This window comes from Plecotus auritus (genome assembly GCF_963455305.1).
Source record: "Plecotus auritus genome assembly, chromosome: 3".
Lineage (NCBI taxonomy): Eukaryota > Metazoa > Chordata > Mammalia > Chiroptera > Vespertilionidae > Plecotus > Plecotus auritus.
Genome location: NC_137772.1, coordinates 126,801,770 through 126,827,278, shown reverse-complemented (window position 1 = coordinate 126,827,278; position 25,509 = coordinate 126,801,770). Strand labels below are relative to the sequence as shown.

Below are 25,509 nucleotides of genomic sequence, written 5' to 3'. Positions count from 1 at the left end.
TTATTACTTTTCCCTATAACCAATATGTTGTTTTATTCCTCTGGTTGCATTGAAATATTTTTTCTTCACCTTTGATTTTCAGCAGTTTGGCTCGGATGTACCAATGTACTGAGCTTTAGTTTACTTTGTATTTATCCTCCTTGGAGTTGAGTGAGCTTCCTGGATCTGTGGGTTGATGTCTTTCATCACATTTGGATTAGACTTTTCTTTTTCAGATATTTTTTTCTGGCCCATTCCATCTCCTCACCTTCTGGATCTCCAGTTACACATGTAGCCATTTGATATTGTTCCACAGATCTTGGGAAGTTTCATTATTTTTAAGTTGTTTTTTCCTCTTAAAAGTCACAGAACCTTTTCTGTTGTGTCTGGTTAGCTGAGAAGATCATTGAAGGAATTCTTTATTTCTGAATATGTAATTTTTATTTCTAGCTTTTATTTATTTTAAAATATTTATGAGACTACCCTTCTTTCCAAATCTCTTCAGCAGCAGGTATTTTCACTTTTAGTTCTTGCTAATGTAATGGCTATGAGATGATATATTGCTACTTTATTTGCATTCAAGCAAATACATTCAGCTTCTTAGTTACAATTTTATTCTGCTGAAGTTCTTCACTGTGCATGTTCATCTGCCCATCTTTCCCATGAGATCCTTTAGTGCATGATTGCAATGTCAGGGTTTATATGGGTCTATTTCTGTTCTGTTTTTTCTTTTTTTATGAATCATGTTCTTCTCTTCATGTTCCATAATTTTTTATTGTGTGCTGGACATTATGTGTAAAAACAAAACAGGAAATATTTGTCCCTAGAACAGAGCTTGTCCTTTTGTGTGTGTGTGTGTGTGTGTGTGTGTGTGTGTGTGTGTGTGTGTTGTGTGTGTCACACTACTAATGTGGGGGACTGAGCTAGGTCTGGAATTTATTGTAGCAATCGTGAGATTTAGTTCATTCTTAGCTTCAGATATTTTGAGAGTGGGATCAGGACTTTGTTTTTAGCAGAGCTTCAGAATGAGCCGCAGGCAGACCTTGGAGATCTCTTGATATTTTAGAACTAAGCTGCTAACTTTCTGAGTAGTGGGAGATCTCTATTAGTTTTATAGTTTGGCTGCTAGGTTTTTTGATGGACAAGGATGTGTTATCTTTGCAGTCTCCAGTCTGAGATCTCATTTTGTCCTACTCTTCTTTAGAGGGATTTCTCTCAGTTGTCTTTTGTTTTCCTTCTGGTATTAGTCTGATGCTCTGCACCCAGGGAATTTCACAGGTGCCTGAGATAGGGAATCACTAATCTCTTCTATTCTATCTCATTGTACACTACCTGTGTGTATTTGGTAAAGACCCAGGGGAAAGAGTTGACAGGCGGGGTGCAGACTTGATCTGTGTTTGGGGCTCCTTGAGATTAAAAAAGTTTGTGAACAGTTCAGCTGGTATTTTATTATCCTTACCTATAGCAGATTTTTCATTCTGTCACTCTGCCAGGGATGAAAACAGCTGTGGACCACTTCTCTCCTAGGAAGGACTTGTCAGTATCCGATATTTAGTTCATTAAGGTTTCTCTGTATTCTAAACGTTCTTACAGCTTTTATTTATTTTTTTAAAGTTTGTGGTTTTATAGCTTTATGCAGCTTATATTCATTGTCAGGGAAATATTCTTTATTATTTTTTTCTTAGTTATACATATGTTTAACATTTAGTTACTGAAGCATTGACGGTATCTGTATTAATTTCTCATCCTTAGGTAACCTGTTTTCATAAGCAGTGGTCTTGATAACCTTTTGATTATGTACCTCATCATAAAAAATGAGAACAAATCCTCAAAGTACGTATAGCTTAAAAGTTACAGATATATACTAGTTTATTGAATTGTTTTTTTACATTTAAGACATTATGCATTATAATATTGATAAAATTTAAATTATTTTGATTTTATATCATTGTTGATAGTGGATATAAATATTTATTTCAATTTATGGTTTTGATGATTTTGAGAAAAATATTAAACTTGTTTCTTACAGATTTATTTAGATCATGATTGTTATTAACTCATCTAACAGACAAGAAGAGATCATACCTGGATAAGTGCCAACTTTGCTATTTTCTTATAGCTTATTCTTGTATTATCACTATTATTTTTAATCCATTTTTTGGTTGTTATTTCAGGAATTCTCTTTTAAAACCCCCTTTCTATTTTGTTCGGATTAGTTTAGTTAAAACTGGCTAAATTTGTAATTCCATTTGCCTGGCCCTGGTAGGCTGCACCCCTGCAGAATGTCATAACCTGACAGTGTTTGAAACTGGAACTTTATTTTCCTTACCAGGGTAGTTTTATACACCTGTGATGTATGACAGCTGACCTATGGTCCCTATGAAGATGTAATGTCTTACATATATTAAATGCGATTAAAACTTAATTTATTTCCTTTCCCCTCATTGAGTCATCGTGTGTCTCCATCCTTTCACTCCTACGTTCATTGGTGCCCTGCACCTCTAGACCATTGCCTTAGAGAACTACAGCCAGTTGTGTATTTTGGGAGCAACTCCTCATTTCACATTCTCAGGGATATCATTGCCTTTGTTCAGGCATCTTTCTTATTGACCCTGATAGGGTAGTTGTTTCCCTGGGCCCCCAAAGGTCCTGTCTAGAGCTCAGCAGGATCCTTCAGGAAGGATGCTTCCTTGATAAGTTCTAGGGCAGACTATCTATGTAATGTTACAGAGTGGAAGTTTCAGTCAACTTACGGGATTCGATTCATTTAGGCCAGTGGTCGGCAAACTCATTAGTCAACAGAGCCAAATATCAACAGTACAACGATTGAAATTTCTTTTGAGAGCCAAATTTTTTAAACTTCAACTTCTTCTAACGCCACTTCTTCAAAATAGACTCTCCCAGGCCGTGGTATTTTGTGGAAGAGCCACACTCAAGGGGCCAAAGAGCTGCATGTGGCTTGTGAGCCGCAGTTTGCCGACCACGGATTTAGACAAAGTGAACAAAATATTTCCAAAGACATCAATCTACTCTAAATGGACTGAGGAGTTCCAACCTTGCCTTTGCCATGTAGAAGTTTGTAGTAATATTAATTACCTACTCCCAATCCTATCTAATAAAGAAGGAATATGCTAATTAACCATCACTCCGTCACAAAGATGGCTGCACCCACAGCTGAGGCCAAGTTCCCATAAGGAGCCTTAACAAGCAATCAGCAGGGACCTGAGGCTACGCCCTCCCCCACCCCCGTGGGGCTTGACAGAGGACCTCAGCACACCTTCCACACCCAGCAGGGCTTGACAGGGGACCTCAAGGTGCGCTTCCTGTCCTGGTGCTGGGCTAGGGGACCTCAGGCTGCTCCCCATGCCCCAGTGCCAGGCCAGGGGACCTCAGGCTGCACCCCCCACCAGGTGGGGCTTGATAGGGGACTTCAGGCCACACCCCCCACTGGTAGAGCTCGACAGGGGACCTCAAGGTGCACTTCCAGTCCTGGTGCTGGGCTAGCGGACCTCAGGCTGCTCCCCCGGCCCCAGCGCCAGGCCAGGGGACCTCAGCCTGCGCCCCCCACCTGGTGGGGCTTGACGGGGGACCTCAAGGTGCACTTCCTGTCCTGGTGCTGGGCTAGGGGACCTCAGACTGCTCCCCCGGCCCCAGCACCAGGCCAGGGGACTTCAGGCCACGCTCCCCACCCCGGCACCAGGCCGGGGGACCTCAGGCTGCACCCCCCGCCCCAGCACTGAGCCAGGGGACCTGAGGCTGCACCCCCCTGCCTGGCGGGGCTTGACAGGGGACCTCAAGGTGCACCCCCAGTGCTGGGTCAGGGGAACCTCAGGCCATGCCCCCCACCCAGTGGGGCTTGACAGGGGATCTGAGGCCATGTCCCACACCTGGTGGGGCTTGATGGGGACCTCAAGGCATGCCCCCCCACCCCAGACTGGGCTGGGGGACCTCAGGCCACGCACCCCCCCCCCCGTCCTGGCACCAGGCCAGGGGACCTGAGGCTACGCTCTCTGCCCAGCGGGGCTTGACAAGGGTGGGACTAGCCAGGTCTGTATCTATCACAATGAGGGGGGCGGGCAGCCGGGTATGGGTCTCACGTGATTTTGAGGCACATGTGGGTGGACGGGGTCTTGACTCTGGATCCTGTGGTGTGCCCCAGACTCTGACAGGAGGAAGGTTTTCATATACATTTTACTAATTTTCTTTCATCTCTGACACTTCTATTATAGAGAAAGGGCAAATAGCAATATTAAAATATTTCCTCCAATTAATCCCCTTTTAATGTGCACGAATTTTGTGCACCGGGCCACTAGTTGTTTGCTAATTGGGAATTACTATACCCACCTCTTCCTACCCTCCTCTTTGGGCTCTGAGGATTAAATGATGTACTATATGCAGAAGTACTAGTACATAGTGGACGTCCCAGGGCTTGACTGGCTGACTCAGTATTACTATAGAGAGAGATTTTGAAATTTATCTTTAGTAGTGGAGTGCACAGTAAGGTGAATGCAGTGGATATCTGGTAGCTTTCCATTTCCTGAATTGGCTATAACAACCAGATTATTTAATTTCAAATAATGGAAGGTGGGATAGTGGTTAAAAGTTTAGTCTCTGGAAGCAGATTTTCTAGGTTTGAATCTCAACTCCATTATGTACTGGAGGATCTTGGACAGATCATGTAACTTCTCTATTCCCTAGTTTCCCCTTAAATAAAACTAGGAGCCCAGCATGCGATTCGAAATCGTGCGGCACCGCCCACCCTTGAGTCCCCGGTCCGGCCCTGCCTCACTCCCCGGCCCTTGAAGCAGCCGAGGCTGCTGCTGATCAGGCCCTCCCTCAGCGCAGGTGCGTGGAGGCCCCTGCCGCCCCGCCCCCAATGCTGCGCATGCAACCTCCTCCTGTTCTATTGACCCATTACGGCATCCCGGTTAATTAGCATATTTCGTGTGTGTGTGTGTGTGTGTGTGTGTGTGTGTGTGTGTGTGTGTGTGTGTGTGTGTGTATATATATATATATATATATATATATATATATATATATATATGGAGCACCTAGCTCATAGAGCTGTGGTCAAGATTGAGAGACATACGCACATGAAGCAGGCACTTCAGCAGAGCACCAGGCTCAGCATGGCATTGTTAGCTACTGTGGTTCTCATATTTTTCTTTTTGAAATGCCCTCATGTGTAGATATAATCCTGGGTAACATTTCAGCCCAGCAGAGAATTCACGATAGAAATCCCAACTAAATAAGTGTTTTAAATAAGAAAACTTAAGGAGTTGGGATGCTCTTTCTTTTGTTGGGTCTTTAGTTTGGAGACCAGATATTTTTGGCCCCTCTTTTCATTACTTTAATCTCCTTGTGTTCGAGAGATGTTAGCATAACAGAACAGGAGCACCCACTCTGCATCACTTCTTACCTCCTAGAAGAAACAGTCCACAGCTCGGGTGAACCTTTTTTTATTTTTATTCTTTATTGTTTAAAGTATTACATAAGTCTCCTTTTTCCCCCATTGACCTCTTCCCAGCTGCTCCCACCGCCCATCAGGTGAATCTTAAAGTCGTTTCTCTTCTCCAGATCCTCTCTCCACCTTCTCCTTTCTGTCTGTCTGTCTTTAACTCTTGCAGGAATGTGTATATAGTGTGCTGATTGCTTTCTTGGTGTTAGGGTAAAGTTCACCATTATATGGTTCTTTTAGGTTGCTTAAGTTTCTATGCTATATAGTAAGAAGGGCCATAATTTATTGAAATAGTGTGATTTTGGTGGTTTAATTATAATGCCCTTTTAGTATTTTTAGGTGCAATAACTCATTTACTTGTTTTCAAATGGATTTTAAAAATTGCTGACCAATTTATGTTAAAAAGATTTAAGGGGTCATTACATTTAAGCATTGAAATAGATAAAAATGGTATTTAATGTCTGGGTGTTTGTAATACATTAAAATCAATGCAATTATACATCTTTGACATCTGAATGATATGGTATTTATTTTATAAAATGTCCCCAGTACTTGTGAGGGGAGAAAGTAAAGTTGGATTTAAGACTTGTTAGAGTGCATTTTGATTTCAAGTCTATTGACTGTCCCTGTGTATGGGCTGTGGCCACTTTAATTTCCTCAGTTTACTTTATTTGTGGATTCATTTAGTCATTTATTTGTGACCTCTGTGCTGAAAGTTCTAGAGAGTTGAGGTTGGCCTTTGGGAGAGGGGGCGCCTTTTGACTTCAAGAGAAAAATGCTGTCGCCCACTAGGGATTGTGGCAGGTGATGGGGAGAACAGAAGCAGAAACTGAACCTTGATATTTTGATGCCTTCAGGGTTGACAGATCAGCTGGCATTTAGTGCAGAATTCAACCTATTAACAAAACTACAAAAGTAAAAGGAGCTTTCATTAGTTAAGTAACATAAAGATTTCAAACATCAAAATACCTACTGTTTGGAATATCCACATTTCTGCCTATTCAGTGGTAAATTGCCATCATTATCTTTACCTGTAGAAATCAAAGAAGAGCTGGGTCTGGCTCATCCAGTACATTGGCCACTTGCCACAAGCATCCGCTTTGTCATTCCCAGACAGTTGGTGCTACTACCGAAACTCGAGGAAAATGAGAAGGTGGCATGTTCTCTGCACAGCCTGATTGATGCTTCTTGCCTCCTTGTTTGATGACAGATGCATGTTCAGCTTGTGTTGGTAGAGGGTTAGCCTCGGCCATCTTGCTATGCTTTTTGCCTGGAGTAGCTCATCCTCCCCTCATCTTTATACTATAAGGAGAGGTCTTATTAGCCCATTTTACAGATGGGGAGATGGAAGCCTAGATGGTAATAACCTTCTCAGAGTCCAAAGCTTTTGGTGATAGATCCAGGTGTGGAACTCAGATCTCTCATGCCCACACCTGTTCTTTTCCCTTTACCGTGCAGCCTCTGGTCCCTAGAAAATGTCTCCTACAAGATAATAGTGGATGCCACTAATTAAGTGATTACTATTTAATAGGAGACAGAATATATTTTTATTAACAAAGTTTTTAATGTTGACATTATTGCTGGAGTCCCCCTCTCCCCCACTTTTGCCCACCTCCGTCTTTCCCGGCCTCTCCTTCCCTTGGTCTTTACTAAATTATTTTTTAGTATCCTTGGGGTATTAATATATGTTTTTTAACCATTTCCTTCACCTTCTTTATCCAGTCACCCCCACCCTCCTCCCCTTGGGCACTGGTCAGTTTGTTCCATGTATTCATGCTTCTGTTTCCATTTTGTCAGTTTATTTTGTTCATTAAATTCCACATATTAGTGAGATCATATGGTATTTATCTTTCTCTGACTGGCTTATTTCGCTTAGCATAATAATCTCCAGGTTCATCCATGCTGTCACAAACAGTAAGATTTCCTTCTTTTTTACAGCATGTAGTATTTCATTGTGTAAATGTACCACAGCATTTTTATCCACTCATCTGCTGATGGGCACTTGGGCTGTTTACAGATTTTAGCTATTGTAAATAAAGATGCTATGAACATAGGAATGCATCTATTATTTCTGATTGGTGTTTCAGGATTCTTAGGATATATTTCCAGAAGTGGGATTGCTGGGTCAAAAAGCAGTTTCATTTGTAATTTTTTTGAGGAAACTCCTTACTGTTTTCCACAGTGGCTGCCCCAGTCTTGTGTTCCCACAAATCAACAAGCACTTGTTTGTTGATTTACTGATAGCAACCATTCTGACAGGTGTTGAGTTGATACCTCATTGTTGTTTTAATTTGTATCTCTCTGATGATTAGTGACTTTGAGCATTTTTTCATATGTCTCTCGGCCCATTTGTATATCCTCTTTGGAGAAGTGTCTAGGTCCTTTGACCATTTTATAATTGGATTTTGGGTCTTCCTGATGTTGAGTTGTAAAAGTTCTTTATATATTTTGGAAATTAACCCATTATCGAATATATCATAGGCAAATATGTTTTCCCATACAGTGGGCTCTTTTTATTTTGTTGATGGATTCTTTTGCTCTGAAGGAGCTTTTTAGCTTGATATAGTCCCATTTGTTTATCTTTTCCTGAGTTTCCCTTGCCCTCAGAGATATATTGGCAGAAATATTGCTGCAAGAGAGGTCTAAGATTTTATGCCTATTTTCTTCCAGGATTTTTATGGATCGTTACTTATATTTAAGCCTTTTATCCATTTTGAATTTATTATTGTGTATGGCATAAGTTGGTGGTCTAATTTCATTTTTTTTCCGTGTACCTGCCCCATTTTTCCAGTAGCATTTAGCAGCTCTGGGCCCTCCCCTGCTGCTTGCCCTCCACCAGGAGACAGAATTTAATGTTAAAAATGTTTCAATGGTAATGAGTTACTTTCCAGGTGGCTGGAATTTTATGTTCATTTCTGGGTAGTGGTAATGTTTTCCCTTGTTTTTGTCTTGTCTCATACGTAAGTGGCAGTGCTGTATTCTTATATTATGGTGGTGAGCCATTCCTCCCTGATTACTTTAGATATAGTGTACATTAGGCTTTGACTAGAGCAGGGGTGGGCAAACTTTTTGACTCGAGGGCCACAATGGGTTCTTAAACTGGACTGGAGGGCCGGAACAAAAGCATGGATGGAGTATTTGTGTGAACTAATATAAATTCAAAGTAAACATCATTACATAAAAGGGTACGGTTTTTTTTTATTTCAATAGTTTTATTCATTTCAAACATTTTAACAAGAAGAATGTAAACACTAATTATTATAATTTGAAACTTCAAAAAATGGAGGAATCATAGCACAATAACATACCTTATATTGAAGATGGCAAAGGCAAAATAAAATTGCCTAACAAAGGAAAGGTACAAAAGCCTTTCAAATTAAACTTAAATATAATAGAATAATTTAAAACTAAAACAAATAGAAAAGAACAAAATGTGTAAACAGTAAATTAAACATTTTCTTTAGTGCAACTTCCAAATTATGCCCGGGACGTAGATGTAGATGGCAATGTAGACTGGGTTGAAAGGTTTTTGGTCTTTAAAACATCAGCTTCAGTGGGAACAGTGTTGTTGGTCTCCTTTTTAGCTAATGCTCTGATACTGTGCTCTCCAGGGGCGTGTCTCCCTACATCACCACGATAACGCGTCTACGCATTCCCAGGGTAATGTGGGGGGACGCGTCCGCGGGCATTACAAGGAGCCTCTGGAAGATTGAGAGGTTGTTCCTTCTACTGAATGGGCGGATATAAATCCGCCCACTCAGAAGAAGGAGCTGCGGCCGTGTTTCCCAATGTTGTCATGTTAACACTGCTGCTGGTGAAGGAGCGGAGGGGAGAGCAAGAGAACCCTCCGCGCCTTTGGCTCCACGGGCCGGATAGAAGAGCCCAACGGGCCCGCGGGCCATAGTTTGCCCACAGCTGGACTAGAGGCTGGGGAGAATCCAATGCAGACATGTCGTAAAATGTGACTGCTCTGTTTGTTAGTCTTGTTTGAACACACTGCTTCACCTGTGGGTGAAAGTTTATGGACCCATTTGTTATAGTGGCTGCTATTATACTTTATCCTGGGCGGGGGCGGGGGGGGGGGTGAGAAATAACCAGAGTTACTGGTTGAATTGCACATGAAAATCTTTATTTTGGGTTTATATGACATAGCTAGCTTTGACATATATTTGGATTCTGGAATATGTAAAAGTTGTCCTTGAAGCCCTAACCAGTTTGGCTCAGTGGATAGAGTGTCGGCCTGCGGACTGAAGGGTCCCAGGTTCGATTCCAGTCAGGGGCATGTACCTTGGTTGCAGGCACATCTCCAGTGGGGGGTGTGCAGGAGGCAGCTGATTGATGTTTCTCTCTCATCGATGTTTCTAACTCTCTCCCCCTCTCCCTTCCTCTCTGTAAAAAATCAATAAAATATATTTTTAAAACAAGTTGTCATTGAAATTTTAAAAAACCCTCTGCAATGCAGCATTTATATCTGCTCGTTCCGTATGACAGTGTGCAGATTGCCTAAGTATTTTTGTGCATTAGGTAATAATTTTCTTTGTTTAAATTTGAGATTCAGCATATATACTGAAACTAATTGGTAATCCTGATTTGGTTATGATCTATTTGGCATCCCAAAGGCTGTTGATTGCTGACTGTATGGTATTTTAGCCTAGTAGTTATATTTATTTAGTATGTTTGAAGAGGAAGTATATAGGGTCATGAGGAATGTAGTGACTGCTGCTGGCATCTGTGTTAACTTATCTTTCTTTTGAAATATCTGTGGAAAGGCAGAACTCCAGGTAGAAGCTGAAGGTAAAGAGGAAGGCAACATCCCTCTTTTGGCCACTCATAGAAGGCTCAGCAGGTCCCTGTGTAGGGATTGGACTGTGGTTGTTGTGAATTAAGGTTAGAAAATCAGGGTCAAGAGAACTGAGCTGAGGCTGGGAGGTAAAGGCATGTGTCCTGGCATGAACAGAAACTAGGTGAATATAAAAATCAAGACAGGTCATATCAAGGAAATAAAAACACAGATTCTCAGGTGCTCAGGAACCACCATGCAATCAGAAACCAGGGATAGTATTTAGTATGGAGAACAGCAGAGACTCAAGACAGTTAAAGGTGTAAAGCAACTTTAACCATTGTTAAGACAGCCTCTGTTTTATTTATTTATGATGGACTGGGAATGACTATCCTAGTTGTAACTGGGAAGGTGGACTCATAGCTAAGAGTAATGCCGTAGTTGGGATGCTGAAATTAGGAAAAGAGAGACATTGGTCTACTTGATCCTCTGATAGGTGGCATCATAAACAGTAATTTAGTGTATACCTGTTATGTGCATGGTATTATTGTAGACATTAAGAAATATGAGACTATGTTTTTACCCTCAAGGGGCTCCTAATTGGGTTGAGAAAACAGACCATATCCATGCAAAGATAGACCAGATGGAAAGGAGAGTGTTGGATCTCACAGGGATGATAGTCATCATGAGTTCTGTTGAAGTTCGAAGGGAAGGGTGAGCTAGCTAGGCTGGGGTGGTCCCAAAGTGCGCTGAGGAAGCTAGTGTCAGTCATAGAAGGAGCAAGCTGGGTTTGGAATACAAGGTGGAACTTAAGGTGGGGAAGATGTTGGTGAATGCTTCTCCTATCTTTAGTTAATGTTTCACCCTTTGAGCCTGTTTCCTAATTTGTAAGATAGTTAAGTTGCTACCTTATCTGTGTCAGGGTTGTTGTGGAGTCTGAGATGATTTATGTGAAAGCCCTTTGTAAATGGCACCATGGATTCAAATGTAAGTTGTTATTGATAATTTCCCTTTGCAATGGAAAGCCTGTTGGCTAACAGCTTTGTTTTCATTCATTCATCATATGTAAATGAGATTATACTCTTGCAAGCAAAGGTGTTTAATGAAGAGTATGATTAGATGTAGAGGGAAAGTGTCAAGAGACTTTTTAAGTAAGGTTAGTATATGTCTGAGATTTCACTTATAAACTTATAAATACATAATTAGTATTAAAAATTAATGTTTAATGTGTATCTGAAATGTTTTACATTTTTGGTTAAAAAGAGCGTGGCTCAGTGATTGAGTGTAGGAAGCCAAGGTTTGATTCCCAGTCAGGGCACATGCCAGGGTTATGGGCTCCATCCTCGGTGTGGGGTGTGCATGAGGCAGCCAATCAATGATACTTTCTCATCATTGATGTTTCTTTCTCTTCCCCCTCTCCTTTTCTCTCTGAAATCGATAAAAATATATTTTTTGAAAAAGAATAAGTTGCTAAACTGTGAAAAATAGGAGTATATTTAGTATCAAAATTACATGATGTTTCTCATTCTACATTCTAAGACTATTTTTAGCATCTCTTTGAATCAGTATTGAATCCTAGTTACAGAATTCAGTAATTAAAGCAGATAAAAATACATATAACATCATATAGACAGGACAATCTTATACTTGTGTTGGATCTGTTTCAAGGTTTTAACTATTATCTTCAGACTAGGAGCCCAGTGCAAGAATTTGTGCACCTTGAAAGGTACTATGGGCCACGAGGCTGTGGTGGCCTCAGGGGTGGGTCTCAGCCCATCCTCCGTGCTCCCGCCCGGCCCCTCCTGCTGCAGCTCCTGGTACCGGTCCCTCGTCTGCCAGCAGCCCCGCTCCCGCAGCCTCTGCTCCCATGCACTGACAGCGCCACCCCACTCACACCCACTGCTGGCGCTGGTCCCAATAGCTCCGCACCGTCAGCGGGTGCGAGTGGGGCTGGCATTGGCAGAGGGTTGCGATAGGCAGCTGCCAGCCCCGATTGTCCCTCAGGAGTAGGGGGAGGTGGAGAAGCCCTGAGGGGCAATCGGGGTCAGCAGCCGCTGCTTGCATGCGCTGAAGGTATCGAGTGATGGGGCCAGCGCTGGGCTCTGGCAGCAGGTGCTAGCAAGGCTCCAGCGCCAGCAGCGGTGCCGGCAGCAGGTGCGAGCGCTGGGCAGGACCACGGTGCACAGGAGCAAAGGATTTTCAGTAACCATCAGAGGCTCACCCCGCTGATGACGGGCCTTTCTAAGCAGGAGTGCACCCAGCATGGCAGGGTTTGGAAGATGAAACCAGTGGCACAGGCACTGAGTTACCTGGAGACAGGTCTGTGGTTTGGTCTACTAGTAATTAGCATATTAGCTCTTTATGGGGGATGTGCTCCTTCCCCCAGGCCACATCTAATCTGTGCCTCCTAAAGGACAACCTGGGGGCACCTTTACATATTTGAAAGCTGTAGACTTGGAGGGTTTGATTTCACTGGGCAGAAGAGAAAGCATTGGTTTGAAGTTCTGAAGATGTAGGCTTTACCTGAATATAAAGACAGCTTCATTTCAAATAGTGTTTCTCAACGCATGGCGTTACACACACATGAATTCCTTCACCCTGAATGATGTTCAAACAGAAGTTTACAGGGATATGGTACAGGGGGCCCTGCACTAAATGGGGGCAGGTCTTGCAGCCCCTTCCAGCTCTTGTCTTTGCTGTTCTTCCAGCCTATGGGCCTGTGAGTTCCCTGGAGACAGGTCTGCAGACACATATACACTGAGTGGCCAGATTATTATGATCTCTGAACGCATTATAATCTGGCCACTCAGTGTATATCCTATATAATAAAAGGCGGAGTTTGACCAGCAGGCAGGCCAGCCAACTGCCCATGTACCCTCCCCCTGGCCTGGCTGGCTGGACCACACCCATGCATGAATTCATGCACCGGGTCTCTAAAATATATATCAGAGATCATAATAATCTGGCCACTCAGTATATACTCTAGTTCATGAGCAAACTCTGAATCTGGGAACTTTTGGACTACCTCATGATGTCCTAGTATTTAGGGGTGGTAATAGCATTTACCTTTATATTACCTTTGCATACTTTGTGCATCTCAAAGGACAGTAATCAGTCTCTTGTTGTCACTTTGCTCCACATGCAGATTTTACTAGTAAGTCTTGTGTATTGCAGGTGGAACTAGTCTTCTCTTATGGCTCTTTGCCTGTGTCTTTCTTGCTGGAGAGCATTTTCCCACTTGGAGCTTTGTGACTTTCTGTAAATAGCTTCACTTTTGTCTGGTCCATGATTGTATCGCTCATGCACAGGAGGACAGTAAATGTCTGGTTGGATTGATGAGTGGTTGTATCTGGGCCATCAGATTCTCTGGCCAGGGACTGTTTTACCCGGAGGTACTGGCCATCCATGCATCTCTGCAAAATAGTAGTATATCAGGAAGTGATTGTTCTTCATATTTTACTGAGCAGTTATTGTTCATTAAGCGAAGAGAAAGAAAATAGTGTTTTAGCCTTGGCTGGATGACTCCGTTGATTAGAGCGTCGTCCTATACACCAAAAGGTTGTGGGTTCAATTCCCAGTTAGGGCACAGGTTGCGGGTTTGATCCAAGGGCCGGGTGTGTACTGGAGGCAGAGGATCAGTGTCTCTCAGGTCGATGTTTCTCTCTCTCTCTCCCTTCCTCTTTCTCTAAAAATCAATAAAAAAAAATATCCTCGTGTGAGGATTAAAAAAGGAAAGAAAATAGTGTTTTATGACCCTTATATTTATGTCTGTGATAAATTATTATTATTTTTAAAAAAATATTTTTATTGATTTCGGCTGCCTCCTGCATGCCCCACACCGGGGATTGAGCTTGCAACCTGGGCATGTGCCCTGACTGGGAATCGAACCATGATCTTCTGGTTCATAGGTTGGCACTCAGTCACTAAGCCACACTGGCCGGGCATGTGATAAGTTATTTTAAACTAGAGGCCCAATGCACGAAATTCATGCAAGGGGCTCAGCCCCCACAGCCCCGGCTGCCTCGGTCCCCACAGCCCCGGCTGCCTCGGCTCCCACAGCCCCCGGCTTTGTCTGGAAGGTCTTTCTGCTGTTTGGTCTACTAGTAATTAGCATATTAGCTCTTTATTTTATAGGATGAACACATTGCTCAAAACTGGGAGACGTTTTCTTCACCTGCGCTCTCATAGGATGGTTAATGTGTTTTCTTAGTTCTTAACTGAATGTGTACCAGTTGTCAGCTGGCTAATATTATTGTTTGACTTATAGCAATGGCTTTTCTGCTACTTGTTTTAGATCTCTTGTGTTTGTTTACTTTTCCCCACCAGCTAAAGCTTTCTGGGACCAAGACCTTGTCTTATTACTTAACATTTTTTTAAATATATATATATATATTTATTGATTTTCTACAGAGAGGAAGGGAGAGGGATAGAGAGTTAGAAACATCAATGAGAGTGAGAGAGAAACATTGATCAGCTGCCTCCTGCACACCCCCTACTGGGGATGTGCCTGCAACCAAGGTACATGCCCTTGACCGGAATCAAACCCGGGACCCTTTAGTCCACAGGCTGACACTCTATCCACTGAGCCAAACCGGTCAGGGCCTTAACATTGTTTTTGTCTCACCTTCTACATAAGAGCTCACTTATAGGTTAAGTTGAATAGTGACGCCAGTAAGTGTGTTCTTACAGGCTCTGATATAAAAGGTGTGGGACTGTTCTAGCAATAGGAATTGAAGCTCAGATAACCAGCCTGAGAGGCCAAGGAAGGAAGCACAAAGATTGCTGTTTTTATCATGGGGTTTGATAAACACTTCTTGCTAAAAACGTTCATATTATATGTTCTGATGGGATATGTTTCTCTGACGCTAATATAGCTTCATGTTCTAAAGTGTCTAATAATCTTGTAAACAGAGCTTTATATGTGAATAAGTAAGAACATTAATGCCATGATCTCATGGTTAGAGAGGAACTTAGAATTTGAGTCTGGTTAAGGAGGTAGCACTGGAAAATCAGGGGATAAGTAGATATCTGGGACTGTGTGAGTGTTGTAATATGCTAGCTTCTTATTTATAAAAACTGGAATTCAGAAGCTTAAGAGAGACAGGCAAGGACCAAAATAGTAAAGAAATCCTAATATAATCAGATTAGGAGGATATTGCCAGATTAACAATGACTCATTTAGGCACAACCTGTTCTCAGATTAAACGTTTTCATAACACAATTTTTTTATTTCATATTGACTTTGTTGTGGATAACTAAGATTAAAGGGCATATTACTAGGGAAAACTTTATTATCATTGACCTTTTAAAATGCTCAATAGAGTAAAAGAAGATATTTCATGAGGTATATTCAATCATTTCTCTCAACAGATGACACAGGCATGTAAACTGAATATAAACGGAACTGCTTAGGAGGTGAATGGTCTGTAATTCATTTGAAATTACCTGAACTCATCATAAAGCTCTCTAGTCCTCCCCTCCCTACCTCCCTTCCTGAAATAGACATATTTTACTAGACAGTTATTTATCCTGGCTTGATTGTTGTTGGTCTGTGATTATTCCTTAAGTTACAACTTGCCATGGTTTCCAGATAGAGTTTTTCTTTTTTTTTTATACTAACATGAGAAATTTTAATTTAGTAGTACTATTTTAAGAATTGGACTGAGATCTGGAGACAGCATGAGTACATTTTGGTGCCACCGTATTGAGGACCTTATATGAAACTTAAATGGGCAAGGATAGGTACCTGTATGATGGGATTTTAAAGGGAGGAGTCCTTAAAGGTCAACCAGTTTGTTCCTTCATTTTCTGTTCATTTTTTTCCAACAAATATTTGAGTGTCTGTATGCTCTTCATCTTGGTATTCTTTTCTCAGGTATTGGTAATAACTCCCTCAACTCATTATCTCAAGCCTGACACCTTAAGAGCTGCACTGTCCAGTACAATAGCTGCTAGCCACAGGTTGCTATTTAAATTAACATTAATTAAAATGAAATAAAAGATTCAGTTCCTTAGTCACCCCACCCACATTTCAAGTGCCCCGTGTGGTCTGTCATGTTGGACACTGTCCATTTGTAAAAGGGGGGTCAGCCAGACTATGTTGCCTTAGTGTTCCTTGACTCCACCTTGACACATCTCAGCATCCCATCCACTTCATCATCCAGACATATCTCAAGTTTCTGCCCTTTAAAAAATTATCCTGTCTTAGTGTTATTTTTCAAATATATTTTTATTGATTTCAGAGAGGAAGGGAGAGGGAGAGAGAAATAGAAACATCAGTGATGAGAATCATTATTGGCTGCCTCCTACATGCACGCTACTGGGCATCGAGCCTGCAACCCTAGCATGTGCCCTTGACCGGAATCGAACCTGGGACCCTTCAGTGTGCAGGTCGATGCTCTATCCACTGAGCCAAACCGGCTAGGGCCTGTCTTATTTTAGGTCTTCATTTTCCGTCATCTGAGTTAAGGCTCCAGTGTTACCAGGACTCTGAATCCTTCCTTGCCACACCTGTCTCCAGTGGCAGCTGCGCCTTCTGTACACTCTTGATACCATGTATATACCACATTGAATACTAGTCCCTGTTTGTATAACTTTTCTTCTGGAGGACCAAGAGGTTCTTTGGGGTGCAGGACTGGACTTTGATTTTGCAGGGTAGGGCCACACACAATAATGCCTGGCACATTTCCACAATAAAATAGGTGTTTGTCAAGCAGAGAGAGCAGTGAAAATGAGTGGATGAAGGAGGCTGAACTAGGTTGTATTCTGAAGTCAAGAGACAATTTAGATGCATGGAAACTAGAATAAAAGAGGGCATTCTTGTGGGGGAGCATCATGGATACAAGCCCATTGGTAGGAAATTACATGACAACTCTGCTCCTAGACCCTAGCCGCAGAAGAGCATTTTCAGCACCACTCAGAGCTTAACCATGGGGACATAAACAGAATTTGAATTCTGGCATTGCAAGTAAATGTGTTCCCCTGTGCTTGCTACATGACACCTCTTTGTAGAGGTGCTGGGTTTCACACTTACTAAGCTTAATCTGTAATTTCAGAGGAGTTAAAGGAAACTTTGCCCTGTAAAATTAGGCAACATACTCAGAAAATCTAGTTAATTCTTTTAAGACCTTTATGGTTATAGTTTATAACTATAAACTATATAAATATAGGCTTATGAATTATGTTAGACATGTTAGCAGTAGAGTAGGAAAGAAAAATGCATGTGTGCATGCCCAAAAGGAGGCCATCTAACACAGTAACTAAAATGAGTGACTGGCTAGACAGACCTATCTTAACCCAACCCCTTCCAAACTGTGTGTTATCCTGGGTAAGTCACCTTCCGATCTTCAATTTCCTTGCTTTTAAATGGAAATATTACGTGCCCTGTGAAGATTAAGTTAAATATAAAATATATGTCACATACTGGCACTGTGCTTAGTCCTGAGTAAAGCATTCACCAAGTAATAACTAATAACAAAATAATAGTTACATAGCCTTTCTCAAAATTGGGAAACTCATAGTTGTGTTACCCAAAGGAAGAGTGAACACATGTTGCTTAACATAAATGGTCATCCAGAAAACACAGTCTTCTAGATATAATCACCTCTAAAGTGAAGTGTATAGTGTTGGTTACTTTCAAAATTGTGCAAATAAGATGATCCAGGAGAAGTAAAATTTGGCCTGGATAATCTAAAATACAGTTCTCTGTATTTGGAGATAAAGTGACCACTTATGTAAATTACTTAGGAAAAACTCACTTTTCCCCTTCTACTTTGTATAATCAAGAGCATGCCCTACAGCTGTTCCTAAGAAAAGGGAAGAAAATTAGGTACTGCTTTTAATTTTAAATAAGCAAACTAGTAGGATGTGCATAAATTAGTGGCATTGAATGATCTATTTTTTTCCATAGTTTCAAAAAGATGTTGACAGTCTTGACTGTGTAGGTTCTCATCATGTAAAGGCCTACATACAATTCATGCATGTCCAGTAGTGCTCTTTAGTAGACTGAATGCTGCTTTTCTTTCCTGTGGAAATTGCACACCTTTCCCTTCCTCTGCCTGCCTGGCCTTGCCCTAGGCTCACTCTTCCCATCTCTCTTGACTTCCCCTGAGCTGTTTGTTATACCTCATCCCATTTTGGTGCCATGTTCTTGCTTTTGAGCATCTACTTATTATATTACTAGAGGCCCGATGCACGAAGATTCGTACAAGAATGGGCCTTCCTTCCCCTGGCTGCCGGCACTGCCTTTGCTTCGGCCGGAGCCACCTTTTCGCTCTGGCCCGGAGCCACCTTTCCGCCTTCCCACGCTGCCCAGAGGCCTGGAGTGGCCGGGGGCAGTGCGGAACGCCTGCGTCATCGCCATGGCGATGACACAAGCATCCCACCTCACCCCTCGCAGCTTGGCGCCTGGGTATGCAAATTAACCCGCCATCTTTGTTGGGTTAAGTTGCATACTCCTGATTGGCTGGTGGGCGTCGTGAAGGTACGATCAATTTGCATCTTACTTTTTTATTCGTATAGATAATTAGTTACATTCATGAGACTGAGTTGTTTCATCAACATGCATTTCCTTATTTGTTTGCAGTGTTTAAAGGAAGCTGACTTACACAAGGTACTTGGTAAAGTTTTGCTGAATGAATAAATGCTTAGTCATTAAATTTTTCTTGTATGTACTCTTTAAACCATAGCTCTCTTTAGGGAGGAAATCATATTGTACTTTTTGGCACCTCACAGCTCCAGCACATGGTAAACAATGTCAGATTGCTCTATAAGTTCCCTGTTAATGTCCGTTATCCTGGAAACACTTTATAGGGTCAATTCAGCAGGTATTCAATCTTTGTTACTATTTTATCCCCATATTATGTACTATTAAACTATGTATATAGTGATTGTCAAGATTTTTATTGAATTTATTTTTTTTGTGTCAAATTAATGAAAGTGTTTATATCTGATAGAATTCTTGTGTAAAGGATCAATATTATATTCTTTTTGGGCAGTAACAAAACCTAAAATGTATGGGTTGTTGTTGGGTAAGTGAATTGAGCATTTTAGTTGAATAAATTTACAATATACTTGGCTTTTTATGTTTCTGCCCTTTGGCTATTATTTACTGTAATTCCTTGAAATTAATTTTAGAGCTTACTCTAGGGCAGGGAGTTGGAATTATACAGGAATTCACATACCTTATTAGCTTCTTGTTTTAATTTAAAAAGAACTACTTGTGGGATTAGAGCTCCCTTGATGAAATTGTTGAAATGTGAAATTTGAATTTAAGACTTTTTTGAAGACTCGAATGCATTTTGCTTGCCAGTATTTAATTTTTTTTTCTTTTTAGTTTCAATTTTGATTGCTGTTACTACTGATACCTGAGCCAAAGTGGTGATGCTGCCTGAAGGAAATTTCTGCAACCCTTAAGTCAACACTTACATGGTAAGAGTATATGACTTTTACCCTTAAAAGCCATTTAATTTATATAATGTTATAGTTTAGAATTTTAATTTGAAATAAAACATGATAAAATACTTTAATATATTAAAATACTGATATTAATGTATTTTAATATATAAATTTTAAGAGATAATAGATCTTTAGATCCTAATCAACAGTAAGAATTTGAAAGGAAATTTTATATAGTCATCATATTAATTTTTATGTGAACAACGAATATGGCTATATATTTTGCCTGTTTACTTTTTATTTCCTGAGGTTTAACCAGTTCTTTATTATCTGAACTTTGTTAATAATGAATGGGTATGCGAAGTCAAGATGATAAAACTTAAGCCTAGTCATTTTTTTCTGTCGCTTACTCTGAACCGAAATGATGGTGATTCCAACAGTGGATAATATAAGGTTTTCAATTACTTAAAGATTTAAATGATCTATATTACTCTACCTTTGAAGGGTAATTTAAGAATAATTAGACATAGCAGACAAATAAGACAAGTTCTTTCTCTGAGCTTCACTTTTTTCATATATAAAATGCTGTTATTTGTCTTGCATGTTTTATAGAGTTGTAAAAACCAAATGAGATGATGTATGTGGAATTGTCCTTTTTTTCCTTTATTTTAATGGGTAGAGGGAGAATAACAAAAAGGCTTTTGGTTTTGAGATGGGTATTGAGAGAGAACATATTCTTTTTATTATTATTTTTTTAATCCAGTCTGCCAATGTATCCTTAAGAGGAAAGGATGCTGGAACACTTGATCTCTAATCCTATCTCACCTTGACCTTGGGGATATCATTACATTAATTTACTGTTCGAAAAGTGAATTTAATTTCCATAATTTTACTTTGCAGATAATTTTTCAGGAATATGTCTGTATTCTTTGACTACAATGAAATTAAATAAGAAATTAGTATTGGATAACTGGGAAATCTCCAGATATTTTGAAATTAATTATAACATTCTGAAAATCCCATGGGTCAAAGCAGAAGTCTCAAGAGAAATTAGAAAATATTTTGAATTGAATGAAAAAATGCAACATATCAAAATTCATGGGATATACCTTAAACTAGTACTTCAAGGGGGAAATTTACAGTGTTAAAGGCTTATATTAGAAACTAAGTATTTTTTAAAATATATTTTTATTGATTTCAGAGAGGAAGGGAGAGGAAGAGAAAGATGGAAACACCAGTGATGAGAGAGAATCATTGATTTGGCTGCCTCCCGGCAAGCCCCACACTGGGGATAGAGCCTGCAACCCACGCTTGACTGGGAATTGAACCGTGACCTCCTGGTTCATAGGTCATCACTCAACCACTGAGCCATGCCAGCTGGGCAGAAACAGTTTTCAAAGAATAATTTAAACTTTCACCTGAAGAAAGTAGAAGATACTAAGCGAAATAAGCCTGTCAGAGAAAGACAAGTATCACATGATTGCACTCATATGTGGAATCTAATGAACAAAATAAACTCTTGAACAAAATAGACCCAGAGACATAGAAGCATGGAATAGCCTGACGAATCTCAGAGGGAAAGCGGGAATGGGAGGGTGGGGGTGGAGGTGGGGGGAGATTAACCAAAAAATTTATGTCATATATGCGTAACCCACGGACATAGACAATAGGGTGGTGAAGGCCTGGGGGTAGGATACGGAGGGGGGTTGGAGGGGGTCAATGGGGAAAAAAGGGGACGTCTGTAATACTCTCAACAATAAAGATAAAAAAAGAAAGAAAGTAGAAGACAGCCCTGGCTCGTGTGGCTCAGTTGGTAAAGCATTGTTCCATGCATTGAGAGGTTGCCAGTTTGATTCCAAGTCAGAACACACGCCTGTGTTTTGGGCTCAATCCCGAGTAGGGGGCATGTGGGAGGCAGCTAATCAATGTTTCTCACATTGATGTTTCTCTCCCTTCCTCTCTCTAAAAATCAATAAAAACATATTAAAAAGAAAAAAGAAATTAGAAGGCATTCAAACAGACAGAGGATACTCAACAGACAAAGGATATTATATTTTTAATATAAAAAAAAGACTATCTGAAATAACGTCAAGATATCCTCTTAAATCCTAAGAGGGCAAACAAAATTATTTGTTAAATTCATTATAACTATTATTTGGCATTGGATGAGTTTAGATTGTTTTGTTTGCTTGCTGTCTGTATCTTAGAATGCATTGTCATGTTTTATCTATAATAATAAAAGCATAACAAGCTAATTAGGCCAGATGTCCTTCCGGATGAAGCCGCAGCAGCGGGAGGCTGTGGTAGAGGTGGCAGAGGCCCCCGGCCATGGTGGCAGCGGGGGCCCAGGCAGCTGCTGCGGCAGCGGGGGCATAGCCCCTTGCACGAATTTTGTGCATCGGGCCTCTAGTATAATAATACTAGAGATCTGGTACACGAATTCATGCACATTGAAAGGAAATTAATTAGAAGAAATATTTTAGAGGCTGGGGAGGGACTGTGCAAGGGCTTCAAGGCATGTCCAGCCCGTCTCACCCAGTCCCCATCGGGGCTGATCAGGGCTGGCCGGATGGAGAGGGACCGCAGGAGGGCTCCAGAGCGTATCTGATCGGTCTTGCCCAATCTGCCAGACCCAGGAGCAAGCTAACCTACCAGTCAGAGCATCTGCCCCCTGGTGGTCAGTGCACATTATAGTGACTGGTCGAAAGGTTGACCGAACAGTTGACTGATCAGTCAGACACTTAGCATATTAGCTTTTTATATAATAACTAGAGGCCTGGTGCACGAAGATTTGTGCAAGAATGGGCCTTTCTTCCCCTGGCTGCCAGCAGCACCTTCGCTCTGGCCGGAGACACCTTTCCGCTCCAGCCCGGAGCTGCCTTTCTGCTTTCCCACACTGCCCAGAGGCCTGGAGCGGCTGGGTGGTATGGAACGCCTGCGTCGTTGCCATGATGATGGTGCAAGTGTCCTGCCCCGCCCCCAGCCACTCGGCACCTGTGCATGCAAATTAACCCACCATCTTTGTTGGATTAATTTCATACTCCTGATTGGCTGGTGGGCATCATGAAGGTATGGTCAATTAGCATGTTACTCTTTTATTAGGTAGACTAGAGGCCTGATGCACGAAATTTGTGCAAGATGTTCAGCCTCCGCCGCAGCGGCTTTGTCCAGAAGGTCGTCCGGAAGGACGTCTGGTCTAATTAGCATATTATTTTAGATACTAGAGGCCCAGTGCACGAAATTCATGCATGGGTAGGGTCCCTAGACCTGGCCAGCGATCAGGGCCGATCGGGGGCTTGGGGTACTGCTGGCCGGGGCCTCTGTTCCCCAGTTGCTGGCCAGAGCCTTCCTTTGTTCCATGCCACCCCTTGTTGGTCAGCACACGTCATAGCAAGAGAATGAACTCCCGGTCGAACTCCCATGGGGACACTTTGCATATTAGCCCTTTATATATATAGATGATGTACACTGAGTGGCCAGATTATTATGATCTCTGAACGCATGATAATCTGGCCACTCAGTGTGTGTGTGTGTGTGTGTGTGTGTGTGTGCGTGTGTGCGTGTGTGTGTGTGTATGTGTGTATTAGAGGCCCGGTGCATGAATTCATGCATGGGTGGGGTCTGGCCAACCTGGCCAGGGGGAGGGGGCATGGGCAGTTGGCCGGCCTGCCTGCTGGTCGAACTCCTGGTTGAGGGGACAATTTGCATATTAGCCTTTTATTATATAGGATATACACTGAGTGGCCAGATTATTATGCCTTCAGAGATCATAATAATCTGGCCACTCAGTGTATATAGATAAGTCATATGTTATGCTTATTGATTTCTGCTAAATAATTTTCAAATACTTGCTTATTTTTATGATGGTTGGCAGTGTAGAACTGAGGAAATCTCAAGTACTAGTTCCAGTTGCCTGGGTTAGTTATTTGACAAGACAGTGTCTCTAGATGGTTTTACTAGAATAATTTCTAAGTCTCTTGAAGTAGAACAGGTTTTCAGCATAAGTAGAATTCTTACAAGTTTATACAAATATATAATTTAATACTTTTATGCATTCCTACTTTAATTACATATTAGTGGTTTTATCAGTTAGGGCTGTATGCTTGGTATTGCAGAGTAGCATAGTAGAGGAAGTATAAATTTAGCTGTTAATAGAAAATCTAGTGTTCAAATACTAAAAAACATAGTCTTAAGTTTTTGAGCAAAACCCACTTAAATCCTTGATTCTCATTCCCATCTTTCATAAAAGGATAATAATCTTTATTTACAATTTGAGAAATAATTGACATACATCACTATATAAGTTTAAGGTGTACAGCATGATGGTTTGATTTACATATATTGTGAAATGATTATCATAATAGGTTCAGCTATGAAATGATTATCATAATAGGTTCAGCTAATATTGATCTTCTCATATAGATATAAAAATAAAAAGGAGAGCCAAAACCGGTTTGGCTCAGTGGAAGAGCGTCAGCCTGCGGACTGAAAGGTCCCAGGTTCGATTCCGGTCAAGGGCATGTAACTTGGTTGCGGGCACATCCCCAGTGGGAGGTGTGCAAGAGGCAGCTGATCGATGTTTCTCTCTCATCGATGTTTCTGACTATCTATCACTCTTCCTTCCTCTCTGTAAAAAATCAATAAAATATATTTAAAAAAAAAAAGAAAAAAAAATAAAAAATAAAAAGGAGAAAAGAAAAAAGGAAAAAAATTTTCTCCTTGTGATGTGAGCTCATAGGATTTACTCTTTTAAAACTTTCCTGTATATCATAAAGCAGTGTTAGCTATAGTCATGTTGTACATTACATCCCATACTTACTTATTTTATAAATGAAAGTTTGTACCTTTTGGAGGATCAAATTTTGATGAACTGCTGAAGATTTTAAAAAATAATATTCAGAGTATCAAACAGACAAATGATACTCAAATGGTGATGCTGATAAGAGGATCTTCACTGGAGAAACATTAAAAGACTGGCATCTGCCCTGGCCGGGTTGCTCTGTTAGTTGGAACATTGTCCCATACACCAAAATGTTGCAGGTTCAATTCCCACTCAGGGCACATACCTAGGTTGGGACATGTACTGGAGGCAACCAATCGATGTTGTGTTCTCTCTCTCTCTCTCTTTTCCCCCCTTCCTCTCTCTAAAATCAATAAGCATATCCTCGGGTGAGGATTAAAAAGGGAAAACAAATGGAATCTGAGCCCTAGCTAGTTTGGCTCAGTGAATAGAGCGTCGGCCTGCAGACTGAAAGGTCCCAGATTCCATTCTGGTCAAGGTCATATGCCTGGGTTTCAGGCTCGATCCCCAGTAGGAGTGTGCAGGAGTCAGCCGATCAGTGATTATCTCTCATCATTGATGTTTCTGTCTCTCCTTTCCTCTCTGAAATCAATAAAAATATATTTAAAAATATTAATAATAAATGGCATCTGAGAAAACTGGTTTTGAATTGGATGGGAAGAATTATTCCAAAGGCATTTTAAATAGAAATAACACAAAATGTCCTACAGTTTGTATGGAACCACAGAAAGCTCCAAATAGCCAAAGCACTCTTGAAAAAAAAAACACACCAAAGAACTATATTACAAAACTATAGTAATGAAAACAGTATGGTATTGACATAAAAATAGACACAGATCAATGGAACAGAATAGAGAGCCGAAAAATAAACCCATACTTTATGGTCAATTAATTTACAACAAAAGAGCCAAGAACAACAGTGGGGGGAAGGATAGTATCTGCAATAAATGGTGTTGTGAAAACTGGACAGCCTCATGCAAAACAGTGAAACTAGACTACTATCTTATACCATACACAAAAATTAATTCAAAAGGATTAAAGACCTGAACCACAAAACTCCTGGAAGGAAACATAGGTGGTAAGTTTCTTGACATC

The 25,509-nt window shown here is 41.0% G+C and overlaps 1 protein-coding gene across 6 annotated transcripts in view; it reads left to right on the top strand.

Annotated features, from left to right (window-relative positions):
• Positions 1-25,509, top strand: part of WASF3 (WASP family member 3) — a 191,058-nt gene that overhangs the window by 70,032 nt on the left and 95,517 nt on the right. For all 6 annotated transcript variants that reach the window (XM_080659112.1, XM_080659108.1, XM_080659109.1 and 3 more), the window contains one exon: positions 19,552-19,646. The gene's annotated coding sequence lies outside the window, so the exon portion shown is untranslated. The remainder of the gene's footprint in view (positions 1-19,551; positions 19,647-25,509) is intronic.